Source organism: Arachis hypogaea, chromosome 9 (assembly GCF_003086295.3).
Source record: "Arachis hypogaea cultivar Tifrunner chromosome 9, arahy.Tifrunner.gnm2.J5K5, whole genome shotgun sequence".
Classification (NCBI taxonomy): Eukaryota; Viridiplantae; Streptophyta; class Magnoliopsida; order Fabales; family Fabaceae; genus Arachis; species Arachis hypogaea.
Genome location: NC_092044.1, coordinates 102,219,179 through 102,241,422, shown reverse-complemented (window position 1 = coordinate 102,241,422; position 22,244 = coordinate 102,219,179). Strand labels below are relative to the sequence as shown.

The 22,244-nt window shown below is 31.9% G+C and overlaps 1 long non-coding RNA gene and 1 other non-coding gene across 2 annotated transcripts; one reads left to right on the top strand and one right to left on the bottom strand.

Annotated features, from left to right (window-relative positions):
* Positions 1-2,370: 2,370 nt before the first annotated feature.
* Positions 2,371-4,063, bottom strand: LOC112713047 (uncharacterized). The gene is made up of 2 exons (XR_003158063.3): positions 3,727-4,063; positions 2,371-2,606 (listed from the first exon to the last, which is right to left on the bottom strand). It is a non-coding gene; the product is annotated as an uncharacterized lncRNA (long non-coding RNA).
* Positions 4,064-20,151: 16,088 nt separating this feature from the next.
* Positions 20,152-20,260, top strand: LOC112713427 (small nucleolar RNA R71). The gene has a single exon (XR_003158399.1). It is a non-coding gene; the product is annotated as a small nucleolar RNA R71 (small nucleolar RNA).
* Positions 20,261-22,244: the final 1,984 nt, after the last annotated feature.

Genomic DNA, 22,244 nt, shown 5'->3' with positions numbered 1-22,244 from the left:
AAATTTATTTATTATTGTTATTATTTTTTTTGTTATGAGGTGAACAAACAAACCGACACTAACAAAAAAAAACTAATTCGCTCGTTTAACAGAGGGCTATCTTTACACCAAAAAAAAATTCAGAAAAATTTAATCGAATTCCTCCGTTACTCTGTTATTGTTGATGTGATGTCTTCAAACATTTTCACTGTTTTGTTTACTAGCAGGTGTTTTTACTATTGTTCTGTCTAGCCATAGATTTTGACGCTCTTGAACCCACTTCATTCCACCTCTACCATAAATGGACCTTCAAAGCCGAAAAAATTGCTGCCATAGAAAAGGAAGACGCTGTCTGTGGCTGCTGCTAGTTGGCTAACTCCAAACTGATTTTGTAGAAGAACCGGTCTCCATGAAGGCGCCATGATTCTCAGATGATGACGCAGTTAAAGCACAAAATACATGATAGTTATAACAAGTCCATTATCTTTTATTTCAAATTATCCTCAACTTGTACGTAATAGAATGAAAAATTAAAATATAATTTTATTTAAACAATTATTTGTATTATTTTTTATTAATTTATTCAAAAAATAATTAAATTTTAAAGTTAATTGATATAAAATATTACAGATATAAAACTAAGAAAAAATTTTATTTGTATAAGAATGAGCCTAATAAATAATTATTCTATTTAAATATAATTAAGAGTATTTCTTTCTTTGTCAACGAGTTATAATTCAAATGGCATAGTCTCTATATTCACCTAAAAGTTGGTAAAAAAAAAAGAATATTTCTTTTTTTATTAACTTTTTTAAACATTAATTATTTATTTTACATACTATATAGAAATAAATAAATATAATATTTATTGAGTAGACACAGTTACGTAAAAAAAATTTATTGTCATAGTATTTGAACCAAAGAAAAGAAAATATTATTTTAAGAAAAACTAACAATATATTTTTAATAATATTCTTAATACAAAATAATAAATTTTAAATATTTTTTAAATAATATATATTAACTGAAATAATATAATTATCCCAAATAATATATTATAAATATAGTAAAATGACATATTTCAATAAAAAAATTATTAATAAAAAATTATATGAATTTTTGTTTCGCACAAAATAAAATTATTATATGTTTGTTTGCTTTTTATGTTATATATATGATTTTTCTAATTAAATTAATATAATACAAAATCTTTTATTATTCTATTCATATTTAATGTTTTAATTTGTTTCTCACAAAATAAAATTTTATATATATATATATATATATATATATATATATATATATATATATATATAACACAAAAATTTTTATCATTGTGTTTATATTTAATATTATAATTTTATTTCACATAAAACCATAAAACAAAATTTATTTAAATTTTAATATTATATACATAAAATATATATATAACACAATTTTTTATCATTGTATTTATATTCAATATTATAATTTTATTTCACACAAAACAAAATTTATTTAAATTTTAATATTATTTAAATTTTTTTTCTAGATTTAGTACATGAATTTTTAACTTATTTTTTACGTATTATTTATTTTAATTCTAAAGTCTAATAATTTTTTTACAGATATGTTGTTTTTAATATTTATATACTATTTTTTTATTTTGAATTTCAGCCTAATATCTGAGACTTATAAAAAAATTCTAAAACTTGTAAAAAATGGTTAACCTGATTAAAATGTTACCTTTTTAAATCCAAACCATTCAAATAAAATATAACAAATGAAGAGTTTAGATTTAATGAATTCATAAAGTGTGCAGCACTCCATACTTAACAAGGAGCGTTGAAGAATGAGCCGTATTTTATTTAAAATTTAAGTTATATTTACCCAAATCATTAGAACATTACAAATTTTTATAGGATTTTTAATATTTTTTAAATTATTTTTTTAATTATTTTACATGAAATAAAATATTTTTTGTGATATAATATAAATAAATTTATTAAAAAATTAATAATTTAAAAATTAAAAAATATATATTTTATACTACACGCATTAAAAAAAAAAGCTAAATTCAAAATATATTTATAGGACATTCATTAATAATTCAAATGAGATCAATTGGTCTAATGAGACCAATTTAAATTAGAGCTCTATTCACATGCATGTAGTTCAATTTACCCTCATTCGAATTACTAAAATAATTCGTCCATACATAATTTAAATTGCACTACTTTAAATTAGTATTAAATTTTATAATTCGAATATGAATTATATCAAAATACTTTGTAAATCCTTGTAACGTTTTTCGTTTTGGTAGATATGTGTAACATTACCCAATTTAACCTCCAATTATATACGCATTTTGCCCTTGAAAAAAAATAGTAAGAAAAAAAGAACAACACAGAGTAGGAAACAAATAACATATTCATTTAACAAAAAAATACAATTGTATTCCATTTATTATTAGCACAAACTATTGGCTAGATAAGCTATTAATAATAACATAAAAAAGTTATTAAAAAGCTATAATAGAAAAAAATAAAAAATGCTATTTAAAAAAGTATTTTTGCAATGACATGAGTTTTCTAAGAATCGATTCCAATTTTTGCATTACTTCTATCTTCTCCTCTTCCTCATATAACCTGTCAAGAACATAAAATTTTAAGAAACTAAGAGATGAATGAATGCACTGGAAAAAATAAATGAACACAATAAAATGTAACTTATAAACCTTGTTATTTGGAGCAACATTGGTCGTTGATGGGTCATTAGGAACATCACTAAGCTCTTTTGATGAAATTCTTTTAGAAAATAGTTGTTGAAACATATCATCAGGTAGAAAAACTTTTGCATACAGTGGATTTAACTGAAAAAATTCAGTAATAGACTGTGGACTAAGAAAGTCGTCTAGTAATGGATATTGATTATCTTCAAATAATTCTTCGCTTGCAGAAATTAGTTCACGAGACACATCAACATCATAAAAAGTATCATCTTGTTCTAATGGAATGCTTTTACAAAATTCTTCGTATGACCTAGGAAGTGGTGGCAAATCATTTACACAGTCTTCTTGATTCTCCATATGTTCCATAGTTAAGAAAAAGAAGTAGAAAAACTATGCACCACTTGTATTGTTAAAGAAGGAGACAGAAGAAAAAGAAGATGATCAACAATCAACAGTTGAAAATTATAGATTTTCTTAGCTTATGGTGTGTATATATATAAAAGTTCTCTTATCTTTAAATTGTTCGAACATGCAACAAAAGATAAAGATATGATAAGATAATCATAATAAATTAAACTAAAAGGATAAAATCTTTTGGTTAGAATTTATATTAATTTTATCTTAAAACAGATTTATTAAATTATCTTTTACTTTGCATAGAAATAAGATGTACAAGTGACTGTCTTATAAAGTCAACTACAAAATCTACTTTTATTTTAGTTTAATTGAAATTTTATTTTAATTTAAAGGGAATATATCATATATGTCAAAATTTGGTGTTTGAAGAACAGAATGAGTAAGTAAAAGGTGAGAGAAGTGGGGGAAATCACCAGCGAGTGGCTGTTAAAGAGCTGATTAAGAAGTTAATCATTCAACAACCCAGCAATTACAACACAGCAACAAACATTACAAGAACATTTGAACAAAGATTTCAGAAATTAAAAGGAAGAAGAAGAACCGAGCATTCAGCCATCAGTAACCAGAGAAAAATTAAAAGGAAGAAGCGGAGGCGAAAAAGTGAAAGCAGGGCCACTAACCTTCCACGGAGACACGGACGGCAAGCGGCGAGACGACGGCGAGCTGGTCCAAGCCACGAACAGAGAAACCAACGAGGATGGGGCGACGTGCCGAGCTACCTGGGTTCCGAACAGGGGAAGAGGAAGAAGTGGAGGCGCCGAGAACCTAGGGACGGCGGCGGCAAGGAACGTAGGGCTAGGGTTTTGGTTTGGTGTTGAGTTTCCGAATGATTTTTTGGGGGGGTGGGGGTGCTAACTGCTTTGTTGCAAACGGTTTTTTTTTTTAACACAAAACGGCGTCATTTTTTAGAGTAAAAACGAGATTTTAAATGTTTTATCCTAAAAATAAAACTGATTTATTAAAAAATAGTGGTATCTGTTTATTTTAATATAACTGAAAATTTGATTTTAAGGGGGATATTTTGGATTTGTTTTTGGACAAAAAATGAGATTAAATTTAGAAAATGAAATTGGAGAAAAAAAATAAACGGAAATTCATTGTGTGCTTTTAATTTGAAAAAAATATATACTTTTGAATCGTTTTTGTACTTTTAATTTAGAAATATGCTAGGATCAAAACTCTTAGTTTTGAAAAAATTTAGTTTGGTTTAATTTAAATGAGAAGAAAATTTAAAAAATTAAATACTTGACAAATAATAAACATAGCTTTTTTAATATTGCAGGCAATAGTAACTATTATTAAATCATATTAGATTTTTTTAAAATTAAAGTATTAGAGAATATCATTCCTGCTACATTATTTTTGTGTATTATTGTGTACTCTTATGTATTTTTGGAGACTATCTATATCTATAACAATATATAAAGGGCATAGAAAAGTTTAGTGTCCAACTTTTTTTTCTATTTTACCCTTATCTTTATAATATAAAATTACGTATTCAGTCACGTATTCACATTTTGTAAATTCTGCATTAACCCACGAGAAAATTATGTAACTGCTTCATTTTCAATCGTGAGAGAAATTTAAAAAACTGCTCACTTTCAATCGTAAAGTAAGATTATAAAAACTGCTCCACTTTTAATTTTTTTTCTTTTCGTCTTCTTACTTTATGTTCTGATAGACAAATAGAAATGAAAAAATCAATAAATCAACATTCGGCAACGTCAACCCACTTGGGCAGAATATGCTAGGCGAAGACGGAATATGAGAGACAATAACACCTAACTAGAAGACGTGCAACTTATCGGGAGATGATTTGGCAAAAAAAATAAGTTGCCATATCCACTGATACAACTCCTATCCCAACTCCATTGTCAAGCACAGGTAGAGTTACGGATTAACTATAAATACACGAGTAGTCCGATCAACTACAATTAGACAAATGACCAAAGCCATTAACTATCCTCAATTTGTTACAGGTAACATATATATAACATGATATGTATAATGATAAGTTTTAATATTATCCTGATAAAAGAAGTTTGTTATAAAAAGAAACTCTCCTGTACAATCTGTCAGTTGATATAAAAAAACTTCCACTCATTTCAAACAGCAACTTCATTAAAAAAATTTTATTAGATGTAAATCATTGTTGCGAATTTTCAAAGAATAAAAGTAAAATAATTTAAATATGTTTATTATTAAAAAAAGTTTGTACATCTGTCTTGAATAAAAATTTTTTTTACATTATTTCATTAAAAATTTTTCACTGGATGTAAATTATTCATGCAGAATTTTTGTGATGAATATACTTTTGAAAGAATAAAAGTAAAATAGCTTAACAGAGCAATATTTTTTTTAAATTACACAGTAATTTTGTACCAATATGGAGTACTTTACAAAAATTATATTTCAGTAATTTTTTTTTATCTTATAACCATTTTATACCAAACCTATTTGCAGCCACCATATATTTCACACCACTTAGATGACTCTTAGATGATTCTGCATTTAATCCGATCCTTACAATATACCTAGGATTATCAACAGTTCCAAGAGAGTACCAATTTTCATTAACTTCACAATTTCAATCAGCACCTTTACAACTATCAAACGGTACGGTCTTGTACGGAAACAGTCAGCTGTCTTCATTCTTCGAATCCATCATATTTATTCATTCTTTCAGGCTTTCAGCTATCTTCAATCTCGGGAATCACTGACAAATCTCAATTCTCAATCAGCGTCCACTTTTCCTTGTAATGCCAGAAACACAGCTAAAAGAATGAACCTTAATTTACAATGGATTAACAAGTGTTCACCCGTTTTCATCTCCTCCCACATTTCTCAATCATTCACAGCCTGTATACATTTTACATTTTTCTAGAAAAAAATAATGTCAGGTTCAAACATTTCTTCAGCAAATGTCTTTTACCTTCTCTGTTCTATTATGAGTGGAAAGAGCCCCTGAAAAGAAAAAAAAAAGTTCTTAAAGCTTCAGATAAATCATGTTTGTAGAAAGGCCTCCAAGTATTGATTTGAACAGTTCTTCCTATTTTTCCCTTTACTGCAAATAAAGCTTGTTTCAATACCAGCTCTTTTGAAAATTCTCTTCCAAATTAATTGTCTATACAACTATATCCAAAGTAACTTTTAACAAAATGGAGCTAGATACCGTAACTTTTGTGTTGGTTACTTTCCTATACGTTGATTCACTGTAAAAAAAACTTAACGGTGAAATATTGCTTAAATAAGACTCAAAATACTTGACCTGAACAAAGACACTACAACTGATATGTTTGGTTGCTTCACTTGTCTAAGAACTCACAATATATTCACCACCCTTTCTTTGCTCTAGTTACTCCATGCTCTGACTAGTCAAACATCACTTTCTCGTAAAACCATGCTATGCATAATCTATATGAAAGAAAATTGGAATCAACATACAATGAACATTTGATTTTAGAACTTCAATTCTAAATGAAATTTGCTTCAATTTTAAAATGAAATTTGTTTCCAATTGTAAAAGAGGTAACATGAGTGACAAGATATAATAAAACATATAGCTAAACAATTGTTCGATTTTACTCGTTCTTTCCAGTATCAAATCAAACTGTAAAAGAATAATCTACTCAATTCGGGTGCCAATGGAATTCAGCTGCTGGTGTTAAACATCACCGACAAACAAATTTACATCTCGTACATCCCTATCACACAGAACAATCAGTAGATGTTCATGTTCTAACCAAAGGATTATTAAGAAGAATTTTGATAGCATAAAAAGCAAGCAGTCAGTGAAGAATATCTTAAAGCCAACTTGAGGGGAGTGTTGATTGGATGTCAAGAAGGGCATCAAATCGAATTAGATTCTCTAATTTCTTTCATGAACCTTTTCGATAAATAGGATTACTTGTGATATTCTTTCCTTGTTAGTTTAGTTTATTTTTAGGAAGTTCTATGATTAAAAATATTTCCTTTATTCTAGGCTAATATTTCCTTTAAAAATCCTCTTCCAAATTAATTGTCTATACAACTATACCCAAAGTAACTTTTAACAAAATGGAGCTAGATATTGTTAACTTTTGTGTTAGTTACTTCCCTATAAGTTGATTCATTGTAAAAAATACTTAACGGTGAAATATTGCTTAAATAAGACTCAAAATACTTGACCTGAACAAAGACACTGCAATTGATATGTTTGGTTGCTTCACTTGTCTAAGAACTCACAACATATTAACCACCCTTTCTTTGCTCCAGTTATTTAGAATTTTGGATCTAGCTCCATAGGCTAATGCCTATCCTGTTAACTGAACTCCATGCTCTGACTAGTCAAACATCACTTTCTCGTAAAACCATGCTATGCATAATGTATATGAAAGAAAATTGGAATCAACATACAATGAACATTTGATTTTAGAACTTCAATTCTAAATGAAATTTGCTTCAATTTTAAAATGAAATTTGTTTCCAATTGTAAAAGAGGTAACATGAGTGACAAGATATAATAAAACATATAGCTAAACAATTGTTCGATTTTGCTCGTTCTTTCCAGTATCAAATCAAACTGTAAAAGAATAATCTACTCAATTCGGGTGCCAATGAAATTCAGCTGCTGGTGTTAAACATCACCGACAAACAAATTTACATCTCGTACATCCCTATCACAGAACAATCAGTAGATGTTCATGTTCTAACCAAAGGATTATTAAGAAGAATTTTGATAGCATAAAAAGCAAGCAGTCAGTGAAGAATATCTTAAAGCCAACTTGATGGGAGTGTTGATTGGATGTCAAAAAGGGCATCAAATCTAATTAGATTCTCTAATTTCTTTCATGAACCTTTTCGATAAATAGGATTACTTGTGATATTCTTTCCTTGTTAGTTTAGTTTATTTTTAGGAAGTTCTATGATTAAAAATATTTTCTTTATTTTAGGCTAATATTTCATGTTTTCTAGTAGTTCGTATTTCTATAATCCTTCTATAAAGAAGATGATTTTCTATGATTTGACATAACATAATATACAAACACTTCAAGTATAATGAATAAATAAATATAATAAATAAATATAGAATAAAGCATCAGCGTTTCATAACCAATGGCAATGGTAAATTAGCAGCAACAACAAATCCTTATCCAACTAGGTAGGGTTGGCTATATAGACCAAGTATCATTGAGACGGTTAACATGTACATTTCTTTTGACTAGAAAGACAAGTTGTCTACAATCTATAAATGTAACTAAAGGAACATTAAGATCACACCTGAATAGGGCAAAATTTTTCACTGGTAATAGCTCCGCAAGCAAGCACAGCCACACTCTAGCTACTGGAAATCCTTTTTCCCAAAGTACTTAACTATCTGCAGAATATTTGGTCCCTGATATTGTTATGCTGTTGAAACCAAACATAGAATTGAATGTACTTCGTATTGAATATGAGAAGAAGGAACCCATAATCAATTAGAAAGAATTACGATTTGTGTGAGAAAAATAAGCATTGAGATTGGAAAGTAAGTTGGTCCATGTTTCTTAATCTAAAAAATAAATAAATAAATAAATAAATAAGTGAATGGTGACCAATTTCCAATCATTCTACAACTTTCACACTGAGATCAATTAGTTTGAAGCCTATTATTGCAATGTACATCCTCAACCTGTTATGAAACTGTTGGAAGCACAGATGGAACTATCAGAAGAAAACGCAGATGAAATTGCTGGAAGAAAGAGTAGACGAAACTGTCAGAAGGAAACGCAGATGAAACTGCTGGAAGAAAGAGTAGACGAAACTGTAGACGAAACTGTTAGAAGAAAACGCAGATGAAACTGCTGGAAGAAAGAGTAGACGAAACTGTCAGAAGGAAACGCAGATCAAATTATTGGAAGAGAACGTAGACAGAACTACCATAAGAGTGGCCAGCTGCCGAAAAACTACTGAAAAGATAGCAAATTACCGAAAAACTGCTGAAAAGTGACAAAGTGCGAAAAGATGACAAACTATCGGAAGGTGATGAAAAACATATGGTTTCTGCATGAGAATAAGTAACTAGTGGATGAGTTCAGTGAGGTCAGAAAAGCATTAAAGTATTGACAAAAGAGAAGGAAAAGATCATGGCATGAAAGAAAAATATGAATAATACGATGATTTCACCAAAAGAAAATCAACTTATCCTCCTCAAGGAGGATACCATGGCTCTGATACCATGTTATAAAGGGAAGAGTGAGCAATAGAAAATAGGTCTGTGAGTATTCAAGTTGTGTAGAAAGATACAATATAGAAGGGTATTTATAGGTGATAAGAGAATCGAAATAATAAAGACATAATATCCTATATTAGATATTCAGATATGTTGAATAATACTAATTGATCTAATTGATCTTAGTTATACTCTAACAATTATATTTAATTAATTGATATACATAATATTAAATTGTATGACACTTAAAAGTCTAATCAAATCAATTAGTTCAAATAATTAATCCATGTAATGAATTGTATTTAATGAGTTAAAAGAAATAAATCAGAAAACACTCTCAGAAGTATGCCACGTCAGTTTTATCATTAAGTGCAAAAATTCGATTTTTATACGATAGAATAGATAGATTATCAATTTTCTAGTTGTTGTTAGTAATAAATATTAGTATATATGTATATTGTTTTCAAATTCACAAATTAATTCATAAATTTGTACGAGTTTAGATAGTAGAATAAAATTGACTCAGACATAAATTGATCTTGAATACATTTTGCTAGACTTGGCTGGATTCGGTCAAACTCACGAGCCCATAACTGAGTTAACGAGTTTGCATTTTTTCCCTCCTTTGTCCGAAACGGCATCATTTAGACAAAAAAAATATTTTCTCTAGGGTACAGTTACACCACCAAAGAACTCAGACTCGCCCCTCGCTCACTTTGCGCTGTTTCTCTCAAGTCTCACTCTCTCATTGTTTTGCATTGCCACTGTTCCACTGCGCTACTGCTGTTTGCCTACTTCTCTTACGTCTGTTTTGCTATGCACCATTGTCCTTGGGTCTCTGCCTATGTTGCTCTCTAGTCTGCATTGATTCGTGCTTCAATTATCCGCAACTCCACCGCGTTGCCGCCATCGCTAGTTTTCATGCTTCTTCTATGAACTCCTACCTCTGCTCTGGTTTGTGTCATTGTGAATATGATGCTCTGGCTTTTGCATGATGTCTAGCTCTTTTTTGTTGTCTTTGTTTCATGCTATTTCTGCCATCATTCTCAGTCATAGCTGGTTTCCTGGACATCGTTCTCCTCACTTGCGTTGGGCGTCATTGCATTCAGGTAATTTTATTTTAAAAAATTTTATTGCTTTAAGATATTACATATTAGGATTTAGTCACTTAGATTTTACAGACTACAATCTTAATATTATAACTTATAATTTTGATTTTACAGTTTACAAAATTATGATTGATGGTTGAAGACTATTAGTAATTTTACAATTTATAGAATTATGAACATGTGAATTATTATGATCCTGTTGGTCATGTCAAACTTAAAAGAAATGATATTTCTGACGAACATAGTGAAAATGATATTGATGCCAGGAAAAATAAAAACATTGAAAGATTTCAGTTTTAGTTTATTAGAACTTTTAGTTGTGCATTTTATGTTGTATTAATTGCATAAGTATAATTGTGAAGGAGTTGAATCTGTGTTCTAAAGTACTTGTTATAATGTGTACTACTATTTTAGTTTATTATGTGTTTTAAGATTGATATTATTAATTTTAAATGATTGATTTGAAAAATATTATATATATATATATTTTATAAAATTCATAATAAGTAAACTCGTATGAGTTTACGAGTTAATTCGCGAGTCGAGTCTACGTCAGTCCCATGAATTTATTCAGACTCGCAAATTTGACAACTTCTGTATGTATGTATGTATTTTTTGGTTAAATTTATTTATTTATTAATTATATTTGTTAATATGTGTTTTAGAAATATAATAGAATATTTTTTAAAGATATTTTCAATAATGAAATGAAATGAGTTAATGGTAATTAATATCTTAACTTGTAAAGTTAATATTAATATTATTTTGGAAATTTAATATTATTACTAGTATGTAAGTAAGTTTAAATTAAATCTAATGTTAATATTAATATTTTTGTGTAAATTTAATATGAATTGCAAATTTAGTGTAATCTTAATGTTAATAATTAATATTTTTTTTAATTTATTATTCGTTATTTTACTTTGATTGAAGTGTTAATATTTGTCTATGTTTTGTAGGGTTCATGAGTGTTGACCTGTAACCATCTACTTCCACCGAATACATATAACTTTTAATTGTGGATCCTTTTTTACGTGATACTGGCTTTTATCACGTAGCATAAATTTGAGTTATAACTCTGGTTGAGAAGTGGTACTTAGAGACACATACTTTCTATCTCCCAATTGGTGAGTGTGTCATCACCTTAGACGATGTGTCACTCATTCTTGGCCTTCTGACAGACAGTCTTCTGATGATCGGTGTAACCATGAGTAATTATGAGACATTAGAGGCTAAATGCATATACCAGTCTGGAATTGCACTTAGGAAGGCAGATTGTAGAGGAAGTTTCATCAAGTTGACATGGCTTCGAGACCTTAAAGAGCGGTTGCAGTTGAATGATCAACTTAGTATAGAGAGGTACGTGAAGTATCATATCATGTTGTTATTTGGGACAATCTTATTTGGAGACACGTCTGGGACAACATGCATTGTAAATTTCTGTCGTTGCTCCACAACTTTGCTAAGATCAAAGAGATTATTAGTTGGAGTTTTGCATGCTTGGTGCACCTATACAGAGCGCTATGTAAGGCTTCTCGTTTTGATTGTAAAGAGATCGATGGTCAACTGACGTCATTGCTAAGCTGGGCTTAGCATCTACCGTTTCTCGCTCCGATTCTTGGTGCCTACATCATTTTGCGCTTACTAACATGTAATATTTAGTCACCATTTTTCTGACTCTTGTATATTGTACTAAAATTTTTAGTCATAAAGTTTACTAACCAAAAGAATCATGTCAGGTGGCATAACTGTGAGCATGCTAATCGACTGTGTAGATTTCACCCTGTTGCTCACTTCAGGAGGTTTTAGATGAGATGCAAGAATGACAAGTACATTATTAACAAATTTAAATCATGATTTTCGTATGAATTACAATGAATGTTGTGTTTCTTTGGTGAATAATCCTTTGCATTTTATATATTGTGTCCAGTCTATTTGGGAGGCATATGGTGTTGATCATATTGAGCCTAAAGTGATTCCGGTAGACATCCGTGCGCCACTATTTTCCTATTTTCATTTGAATGTATTGAATGGCATACATCTGATAGATTCAGGAGATGAAAGACTCCAGATTTTTTGAAAATAAATAATAAATTATTTATATTTATATATATGGTTTTAATTTTAGAAAGGTTATGAGACTTCAAGTTTTAAATTAATTCGGTTTTATATAAATTTCAATTATAATTAGATATTTTTTATTTACTGAAATTAATGGTTCTTGCTTAATTAAAATTCAAATTTCTAGTAATTGGAGATAAAAGAGTTTTATATATAATTTAAATTACATAATTGAATGTTTTGATTAATTTTATGAACAAAAAAAATTATTTATTTATCTTTAAATTATAAATTAATGTATTTAATTAAAAATAATTTGTAATTTGAAAATAAAAAATAGTATTCTTAAAATTAATTATATTGATTAAATTTGGTTTCAAATTAAAACTCTACTCAAACCCTGAATTCCCAATTCTAAATCCTAATTCCTAATTCACTAATCCTAATCCTATTTTCTAAAATACACACACATAAACCCCTTTTACACATGTTCACACCTCAGTCAACCACGCCCACTTCTTCCTCACTCACCCACCGCCAACCCCTCTCCCCATATACACATGACACACTACTTCAGCAAACACAAAGGAAAGAAAAGAAAAGAAATCAGAGGGAGAGAAATGCAGAGAGAGAAGAGAGAAAGGCTGAGCACAACGAGGAAGAAGAAGAAGAAGAAAGGGAAAGGGGCGTTGCCGGCGAAGAGGGATGCCACCGCCGCTGACCCGTCGAGCTTCTTCTCACTGTGTGCCATCGATTTTAAATCTCTGACCCGCCAAGCTCTCCTCTTGCCGTTGTCGTCAAACTCGTCACCGCGCTAGGCGCCGCCACTGCCGATGATGGGGCCGTCGCTCAAGCTCGTGTTACCGTCGTTCTTGCCAGCTCACTTGAGAGAAGCTCGTGGATGGAGGAAGGTTGACGGAGAGAAGAACGTTGTTGAAGAGAGGGAAGACGCTGCTGTCGTGCTTCACGGTCGCAGTGATGGAGCCTGCACCGCCGTCACCGATGGTCGCTACTCGTACTAGCACTCAATTTAGTTCTGTTTTGAGTCGTGCCGCCGTTGTCAAGGTCCGCCGTGAAAAGGAACATAAATGGAAAAGAAAACAGGGAAGCTGCTACTGGGGATTTGGAAAAAAAGGGCTATGCTCTGCCTCTGTTTCTGGGTTTCTCAAGCTGATGGAGTCCTCAACCACCGGGAGCTAGCACTGAAGCTACCCAGAACCACTGCTGCTGCTGCCGTGGAAGCGAGTGTTGAAACTGCTAACGGAGCTGTCGTGGTCAATGATTTTCACGAGTTACGATATCGAGGTTAGGAGTTCATTTTTAAAATGAAAGCTTTTAAATTAAGAATGCCCAAAATTTTTTTTGAGTAATTGCAAATAACTTATAAATGTTCTGTATGGCTAATTGATGAAAGTTAGAATTATTGGTAATAGCAAATATGATTGATTGTGATAAGATTGATTTGTGGTTGTGTTTGAGGACGATGATTTTTATTGGTTATGTGATTTGATGATGATAAGGGTATGCTTGAAAACTTGGTAGGTAGCTGATGAACTATTATGAACATGTGTTTGATTTCTTAAATGTTTGAGAATGCTGGAAAACTCTGTATTTAGCTGGTTGTGATAAAGAATTGCCGGAGTTGTGGCTGTGAGTACGTTATGTTATATTTTGGTTAAATGATGTACGAATTGAGAATATTATATTGGTCTCAGTTGTGCGGAATGGATGAAGTTGTTTACTTGACTGATTTAATACTTGACGTGGTTAATTTTGGATTGATTGCTGGTTTGAATCAAGATAAATTGAGAAATTATAAAAGAGAGGGAACCCGTAAGGGATGTGAGGTCTAATTTTAGGGGAGGTTCTATCCGAATTTTAGCAAAAATATACCAAAAGTGATTTTTATTCTAAAAATCTGATTTATATTAAGAAACGATTTTTTTACTAGAAATCCGATTTACAGGCTTATTTTGAGAAGTGATTATATGTTGAAAAAAGATTTGATTACATATTTGCAAATATCGAGAGAAGAGTTTTGTATTGAAAAGTTTGATTTATACATATAAAGTAAGAAATGATTCTGATATTGAACCTGGTTAGCTTTCAGATTTATAAATGTTTTGGTAATGGATATGGTTTATTGGATTTATCAATGATTTTTGAGAATTGAAAACAGTTTGGTAGGTGGTACGGAATTTATAACCCACAAACTAACCGACAAGTGCAGCGGGTCGTACCAAGTAGTACCTCAAGTGAATGAGGGTCGATCACACGAGGATTGATGAATCAAACAACAATAATTGAGTGATTTACTTAGTCAGACAAACAGAAAATGATGTTTGAAAGTTCAATAGCATTCAATAGTAAATTCAGGGAATTAGAAAGCAAGCAGTAAATGGGTTGTGAAATATATATGAGAAAACAGTTAAGGTTTCGGAGTTATTTATCTTCTGGATTAACTTTTCTTTCCAACTATTTTAATCTTGCAAGATTCAATTCATGGTAAACTATATGTGACTAAACTCTAATTCCTTAGACCATTTTAGTCTCCTCTAACCTTCATCAACCACCAATTCCTTGGTCACTTGATTCCAATTAGAGGGTTAAGTTCAATTCTAGTTTATATGCCACAGAAATCCTAATTATCCAAATATAAATGATTATATGTCACGTATCCCATTAAGACCGGATAATTAGAAATTTAGGAGAAATTGTTTTCAAGCTGTTGTTCAAGCAAAGAGCTTTTCCAAGTTTTACAAGAACTCAATTAGAACAAGGGTCGTACTTCATTTCCACCAGATTCATAAGATAAAGAACGAAAACAATTTGAAATCAATACATGAATTAAAATAGAAAAAGTAATAGTATTAATCCATAGAATAATCAAAGCTCCTAACCTTAACAGTGGAGGTTTAGTTGCTCATGGTTCAGAGAGAAATCTAGAGTTCTGAAAAACTGTAAATTGTGGAATGAGGTAAGAAAGAATAGAGATGAGCCCGAAGGGCTAATTCTTTTCTTTTTTATATCTAATCCTAATTAATGTAAATATATTTTCTAAAACTAAATAATATATTTTTCTATTTGTAAATAAAATAAAGTTTAATCAGAAATAAATAAATCATCTCGAGCTGTGCTCCCCTGGGACGAATAGGGACCACCAAGTTCATTAAGGTTGGCGCCAAACTTGGAAAATTCCAAGTTTGGTGCCACTTCAACCGTATGCAATGCCACTTTTTCTTCATCTAGGCTCCAAACTTGGGATCCAAGTTTGGCGCCACCAAGGCAATGTGTTTGGTGAGTTTGCAATGATCATGGCGCCAAACTTGGAGAATCCCAAGTTTGGCGCCGCCGACGCCGTGTGGTTTGAAAGAAAAGTATATACTATTATATATCGTTGGAAAGCTCTGAAGGTTAGCTTTTCAATTCCATTAAACCTAAATCAATTTGATCTCTGTAGCTCAAGTTATGCCCGTTGGAGTACAAGGAGGTTAGGGTTGACAGCATCATCCACTTTCTTTCTTTTCTTCTACACAAATCCTGGCAAATCCATCCGAATGCTACCTGAAATAAACCAAATTCCACATAACTCAAAGTAGCATTTATAGTGGCTCAAAAATACTTAAATATTGATTAAACTCAATAAATTCAAATGGAAACTCACTAGGAAAAGATAGAAAAGATGCTCACGCATCACAACACCAAACTTGAATTGTTGCTTGTCTTCAAGCAACCAAAACTAATACCGGCTTAAGATGTGAATTTATATGAGAGATGAGAGTTCAATTAAGCTTATATATCTTCTTGAAGTGGGGTTTACCTACTGAAATACTGAATAGTTTTGGCATCTCACTCTCCTTTGAATAAGAGGAATGTCATTGTCATTCGGAGTTTGAATCCGGATAATATTATGAATTCTCTAATCTTTTATACTTCAGTTTAATCCTTGAACACAGCAAATTTCCTTTAATTCTCTTTTCTTTGGTGCTTTACACCTTGAACCTAGCCGTGACTTTAAATATTTTGTCTCAAGCTTTACTTGACACAAAAACACCACAAGCACTTAACTGGGAAACTCTCTTTAAGTTCTGATTTTTCTTTCAGCTACTCCTAGACAGTGGTGCTCAAAGCCTTTGGCATACTCTGTTAATTGCATTTGATCTCAACTCTTAGTGTTCTGTCTCAAGACATACTTGACACATTCACACCACAAGCATATGACTAGGAAAATAACTCTTTGAGCTTTTAATCATGTCTGACCTCCCTAGTCATTGATGCTCAAAGCCTTGGACCTTGCTTTTATTTTTCTTTTGCTGTTTCTATTGCTTCAAGGATTAAGCTTTTGTTTACTTCAGAGAATTCATAATAGTTCTCTAAATTCTTGTTCCTCATACATCAACATCCTTGGATTCAAATTCAAATGTGCACTATTAATATCATGCATTCAGAAGCACAGATAATACAACCACATTTAAGTAAATAAGACTACTCTTAAACATAACTCAATTTTTCATGCAATACATCACTTCTTTTCTTTTTCTTTTTAGATTCAAGATCAGTGAACGGTACATGAGACATCTCTTCAATTAAAAGATAAATAACTGAAATTTCAAAATAACAGAATTAAACTAGAACTTAGGACTCATAATTACTAAAGATCATGCAGACATTCAAGTAAAATAGCATAAAACAGGAATATAACATAATAAGAATGGAAGAAAATATAGAATGAAAGAAACTCAACCGCCTCAATTATCCTAGTGGCCATCTCATTCTTCAGGCTGTGCTCTTCCGTGAAGATGATTCACCTCCCTTTGGTGCCATTAAAATAAACAGAAAAGCCACAAGTGAAATGACAACACCAAACTTAAAAGTTTATTTGTCCTTAAGCAAAGAAAAATTAAAAATAGAGAGGGACATAAAAAGTGCACAGATGAGTAAAAACAAAAATTATTACAAAAGAAAAAGAAAATGATAAAAAGGGTATGAGAGGTTAAAAATAAATTTTTTAATTAATTTATTATTATTATTATTATTATTATTATTATTATTATTATTATTATTATTATTATTATTATTATTATTATTATTATTATTATTATTTTGGAAATTTGGTGGAGTCAATCATGGGAAATCCTAAGTTTGGCTCCATTGAATGGATTGAATCCAACCTCTTGGCGCCAAACTTGGTCGGACCAAGTTTGGCGCCACCCCTAATTTTTTTAATTTCTTTTTTCTTCAAGTCAAACTTTAGGGGGGCCAAGTTTGGCGCCCCCCTGGTAGAGAGATTGCTCCTCATAATGCTTGATGGTGGCACCAAATTCCAAGAAGCCAAGTTTGGCACCACCCCCTTCCTCAATTCTACCAAGTGATGTCAATTGTGGTGCCAAACGTGGAAATCCCAAGTTTGGCGCCAGTCCGAATCAACTCTGCAGGGCAGTTAAAATTCCTTCTAAGTGTATTGGTTTCTGTTCTTAATATTCTGCATGATCAAAAGACATGTAAAACTAAGGAAAAATAGTAGAAACTAAAAAAAAAACTAATAAAATTAAAAATAAAAAAATCAAAATAAAAATCAAACTTAAGGATATGAAAACATCGGGTTACCTCCCGAGAAGCGCTTCTTTACTATCACTAGCTTGACGGTCAGCTCCTCTAAGGAGAAGGATCGTAGGGGCTCAGCTCTTCACCCCTTACTGTGAACTTATTTCCTGTGCTCTCGTGGATCAACTCTACATGCTCAAGAGGCAGGATCCAGTTCACTGTATGAGGCAGGATTGGGCATGCAGTGAATACCACCTTCATTCTTGGGGAGAAGTCTTCAGTGTGAATCTTTTTGTTTCTCTATCCCCTAGGTACTTTCTTCTTTTTGGAAACCTCCTCCTTGGTGGATGACGCATTCCTGACACCAAACTTAGGTTTGATGTCAGGAGGAATTTTTTTTTATTGTCACCAAAGGAGGTTTGAGCTACAGATTCTGTTGTACATCATCAGGGGGTTCTTGAAGGTATGGATTAATAATCTCAGTCTGCATGCACCTCTCCTCTTCACCTGCTGAATTCATATCTTTGAAGACATAAAATACCAGTTCCTCATTATGCACTCTAAGCACTAATTCACCCAATTCTACATCAATTAGAGCTCTCCCAGTGGCTAGGAATGGCCTTCCTATAATTATAGAGGCATTCTCATCCTCCCCCATGTCAAAAATCACAAAATCTGCTGGTAAGAAGAACTTACCCACTTTGACCAAGATATTCTCCATTAATCCATATGCAGGCTTTATAGATTTGTCTACCACCTGTAATGCTATCCTTGTGGCTTGTGCCTCTTGGATTTGCAACTTCTTCATCACAGACAAGGGCATTAAATTGATGCTTGCTCCCAGATCACATAACACTTTCTCAAAGGTTGGGCTCCCAATGGTGCATGGAATTTGAAAGCTCCTTGGATCTGGCGTCTTTCTTGACAAGTTATTCTGAATGATGGCACTACATTCCTTAGTCAAGACCACTGTCTTATCTCCCTTTAAAGGATTCTTCTTTGACAACAACTCCTTCATGAATTTAACATAGAGAGACATTTGCTCCAAAAGTTGAACAAAAGGAATATTGATTTGTAACTTTCTAAAAACTTTCAAGAACTTTAAAAACTGCTTGTCCTTGGTCTCCTTTTGAAGTCTCTGAGGATTTGGCATCTTGGGCTTGTACTCAGGAGCTTTAGGCAATGTAGGATGAGTGTCAAGATAGACTGGGAAGGGATTGTCTACATGCCTAGGAGGGACGTGTACTACTGTGTCTTTAGTCTGCTCTGGAGCTTCTTTTTCAACCGGATCCTCAGTAACATGTGCTTCCGTACTTGCCACTTGTCCAGTTATCAAGGTGATAGCCTTGCATTCCTCTTTTGGATTCACTACTGTATCACCAAGAAGTGTATTTGGAGCCTCTCAGGTACTTACTTGCTCAACTGGCCTACTTGCACCTCCAAGTTTTTGAGTGAAGCTCTAGTCTCATGCATAAAACTAGCCAGTAGTGGTTCCAAATCAGTGTTCTTCTGGGTTGAGAATACGCCTACTGAGGTGGTTGTTATTGATGAAACTGAAACTGGCAGTTATTATAATTATTCTGCTGAAAATCGCCCTGAGAATTATGTTAAAATTCTGTGGCCTCTGAGGTTGCTCTGTCCACCCCAAATTTGGGTGATTTCTCGACCCCTAATTATAGGTCTTAGCATATGGATCATTATTGGAATTTCTAGGAGCATTCCCCATGTAGTTGACCTGTTCAAAAGGAAATTGAGTATAATCATAATTCTCACCTTGCATGAAGCTACCAGTCATGTCATAAGGAGCCTCTTGAGGTGCATTCTGAGTATTAACAGCTGAAACCTGCATTCATTCAATTGTTGAGTAATCAAAATCATCTGCTGAGACAAAATTTTATTTTGAGCAAGAATAGCATCCAAAGCCTCTACTTCCAAAATGCCTTTCTTCTGAGGAGTCCCAGAGTTCATAGGATTTTTGTTAGATGAGTAGAGATATTAGTTGTTAGCAACCAACTCAATAAGCTCAGCAGTCTTCTTTAGTGTCTTCTTCATGTGCAATGAACCACCTGCAGAATTATCTAAACACATTTTGGACATTTCACATAAGCCCTCATAAAAGATATCTAGTTAAGTCCATTTAAAAAATATGTCCGGAGGGCATTGTCTGGTCAGTAGCTTGAATCTCTCCTAAGCTTCATAGAGGGTGTCATCATCTTTCTGTCTGAAGGTCTGAACCTCCACCTTTAGCTTAGTCAACTTTTGTGGTGGAAAAATTTTGTCAGAAATCCAGTAACCACCTTATCCCAAGTGTCCAGGCTCTCCTTGGGTTGAGAATTTAACCACGGCTTTGCTCTATCCCTCACAGCAAAAGGGAAGAGCATGAGTTTGTAAACCTCAGGATTCACTCCATTCATCTTCACAGTATCACAAATCTGCAGAAAATTAGAAATAAATTGATTTGGGTCTTCCTGAGGAAGTTCATGATACTGACAATTTTGTTGCACAAGAGTGACTAGCTAAGGCTTCAGTTCAAAATTGTTTGCAGCTATAGCAGGCACCACAATGCTTTTCCCATAGAGATCTGCATTGGGTGTAGTGTATGAGCCAAGCACTCTTCAAGGTTGTTCATTCTCATTCAGATTTGCCACTTTGACATTAATAGCACGATTGTGATCCATAGTGGACTCTGCAGCTTTCATTTCAAAGGCCTCACTGAGATTTTCACTAGCCTTGTAAAGTCTAGCTTGTTGCAAATGCCGTCTGAAGGTCCTCTCAGGTTTAGGATCAAAATCAAGAAAGGGCTCTTTATCCCTGTTCTTACTTATAAACAAATAAAAAACAAAGAAAAGTGGGAATCTCTACGTCAGAGTGCAGAGAATTCCCAATGAGATAACATGTGTAAAAGAAGTAAAATAAAATAACTAAATAATTAAAGCAATAAAATTTTGAAAATTATAAGGAAATGGGAATAAAAATTTTGAAATTTATATAAAAAAAATTTAAACGTAAAAATTAAAATAAAAATAACTAGGTGACACCAAACTTAATTTCAGGAATTAAGAAAAAATAAATATATGATGCAATATATATATATATATATATATATATATATATTTGAAAATTAACGACAAAAATAAAATAAAACTAATAAAATATAAAAATATAAAAATTAATAGAAAGAAACAAAATAAAAATAAAAAAGGAAAGAATAAATAAAGAACGGACGAAAGTTTTGAAGGGAAAGGGGAATGGGAAACGAAAAATAAGAAAAAATAAAGGAAAAGAAAAAATGAGAAATAAAAATTAATAATAGTAAAATAAAACTAATTAAAAGAAAAGTGATCTAATCTAAGCAATCAAACAACGAGTAGTTGTCAATCACAGTCAATCCCTGGTAACAGCGCTAAAAACTTGGTGCGAAATTTATAACTCACAAACTAACCGGCAAGTGCACCGAGTCGTACCAAGTAGTACCTCAAGTGAATGAGGGTCGATCCCACGAGGATTAATGGATCAAGTAACAATGATTGAGTGATTTACTTACTTAGACAAATAGAAAATGATGTTTGAGAGTTCAATAGCATTAAATAGTAAATTCAGAGAATTAGAAAGCAAGCAGTAAATGGGTTGTGAAATATATATGAGAAAACAGTTAAGGTTTCAGAGCTATTTATCTTCTGGATTAACTTTTCTTACCAACTATTTTAATCATGAAAGATTCAATTCTGGCAAACTATATGTGACTAAACCCTAATTCCTTAGACCTTTTTAGTCTCCTATACCTTCATCAACTGTCAATTCCTTGGTCACTTGATTCCAATTAGAGGGTTAAGTTCAATTCTAGTTTATATGCCACAGAAATTCTAATTATCCAAATATAAGAGGATTATATGTCACGTATCTCGTTAAGTCCAGATAATTAGAAATTTAGGAGAAATTGTTTTCAAACTGTTGTTTAAGCAAAGAGCTTTTCCAAGTTTTACAACAACTCAAGTTGAACAAGGGTCATACTTCTGTTCCACCCAGATTCATAAGATAAAGAACGAAAACAATTATTGAAATTGAAATTAATACATGAACAAAAATAGAAAAGTAATAGTATTAATCCATAGAGTAAACAGAGCTCCTAACCTTAACAATGGAGGTTTAGTTTCTCATGGTTCAGAGAAAAAACTAGGGTTCTGAAAAACTGTAAATTACAGAATGAGGTAAGAGAGAAGAGAGATGAGCCCGA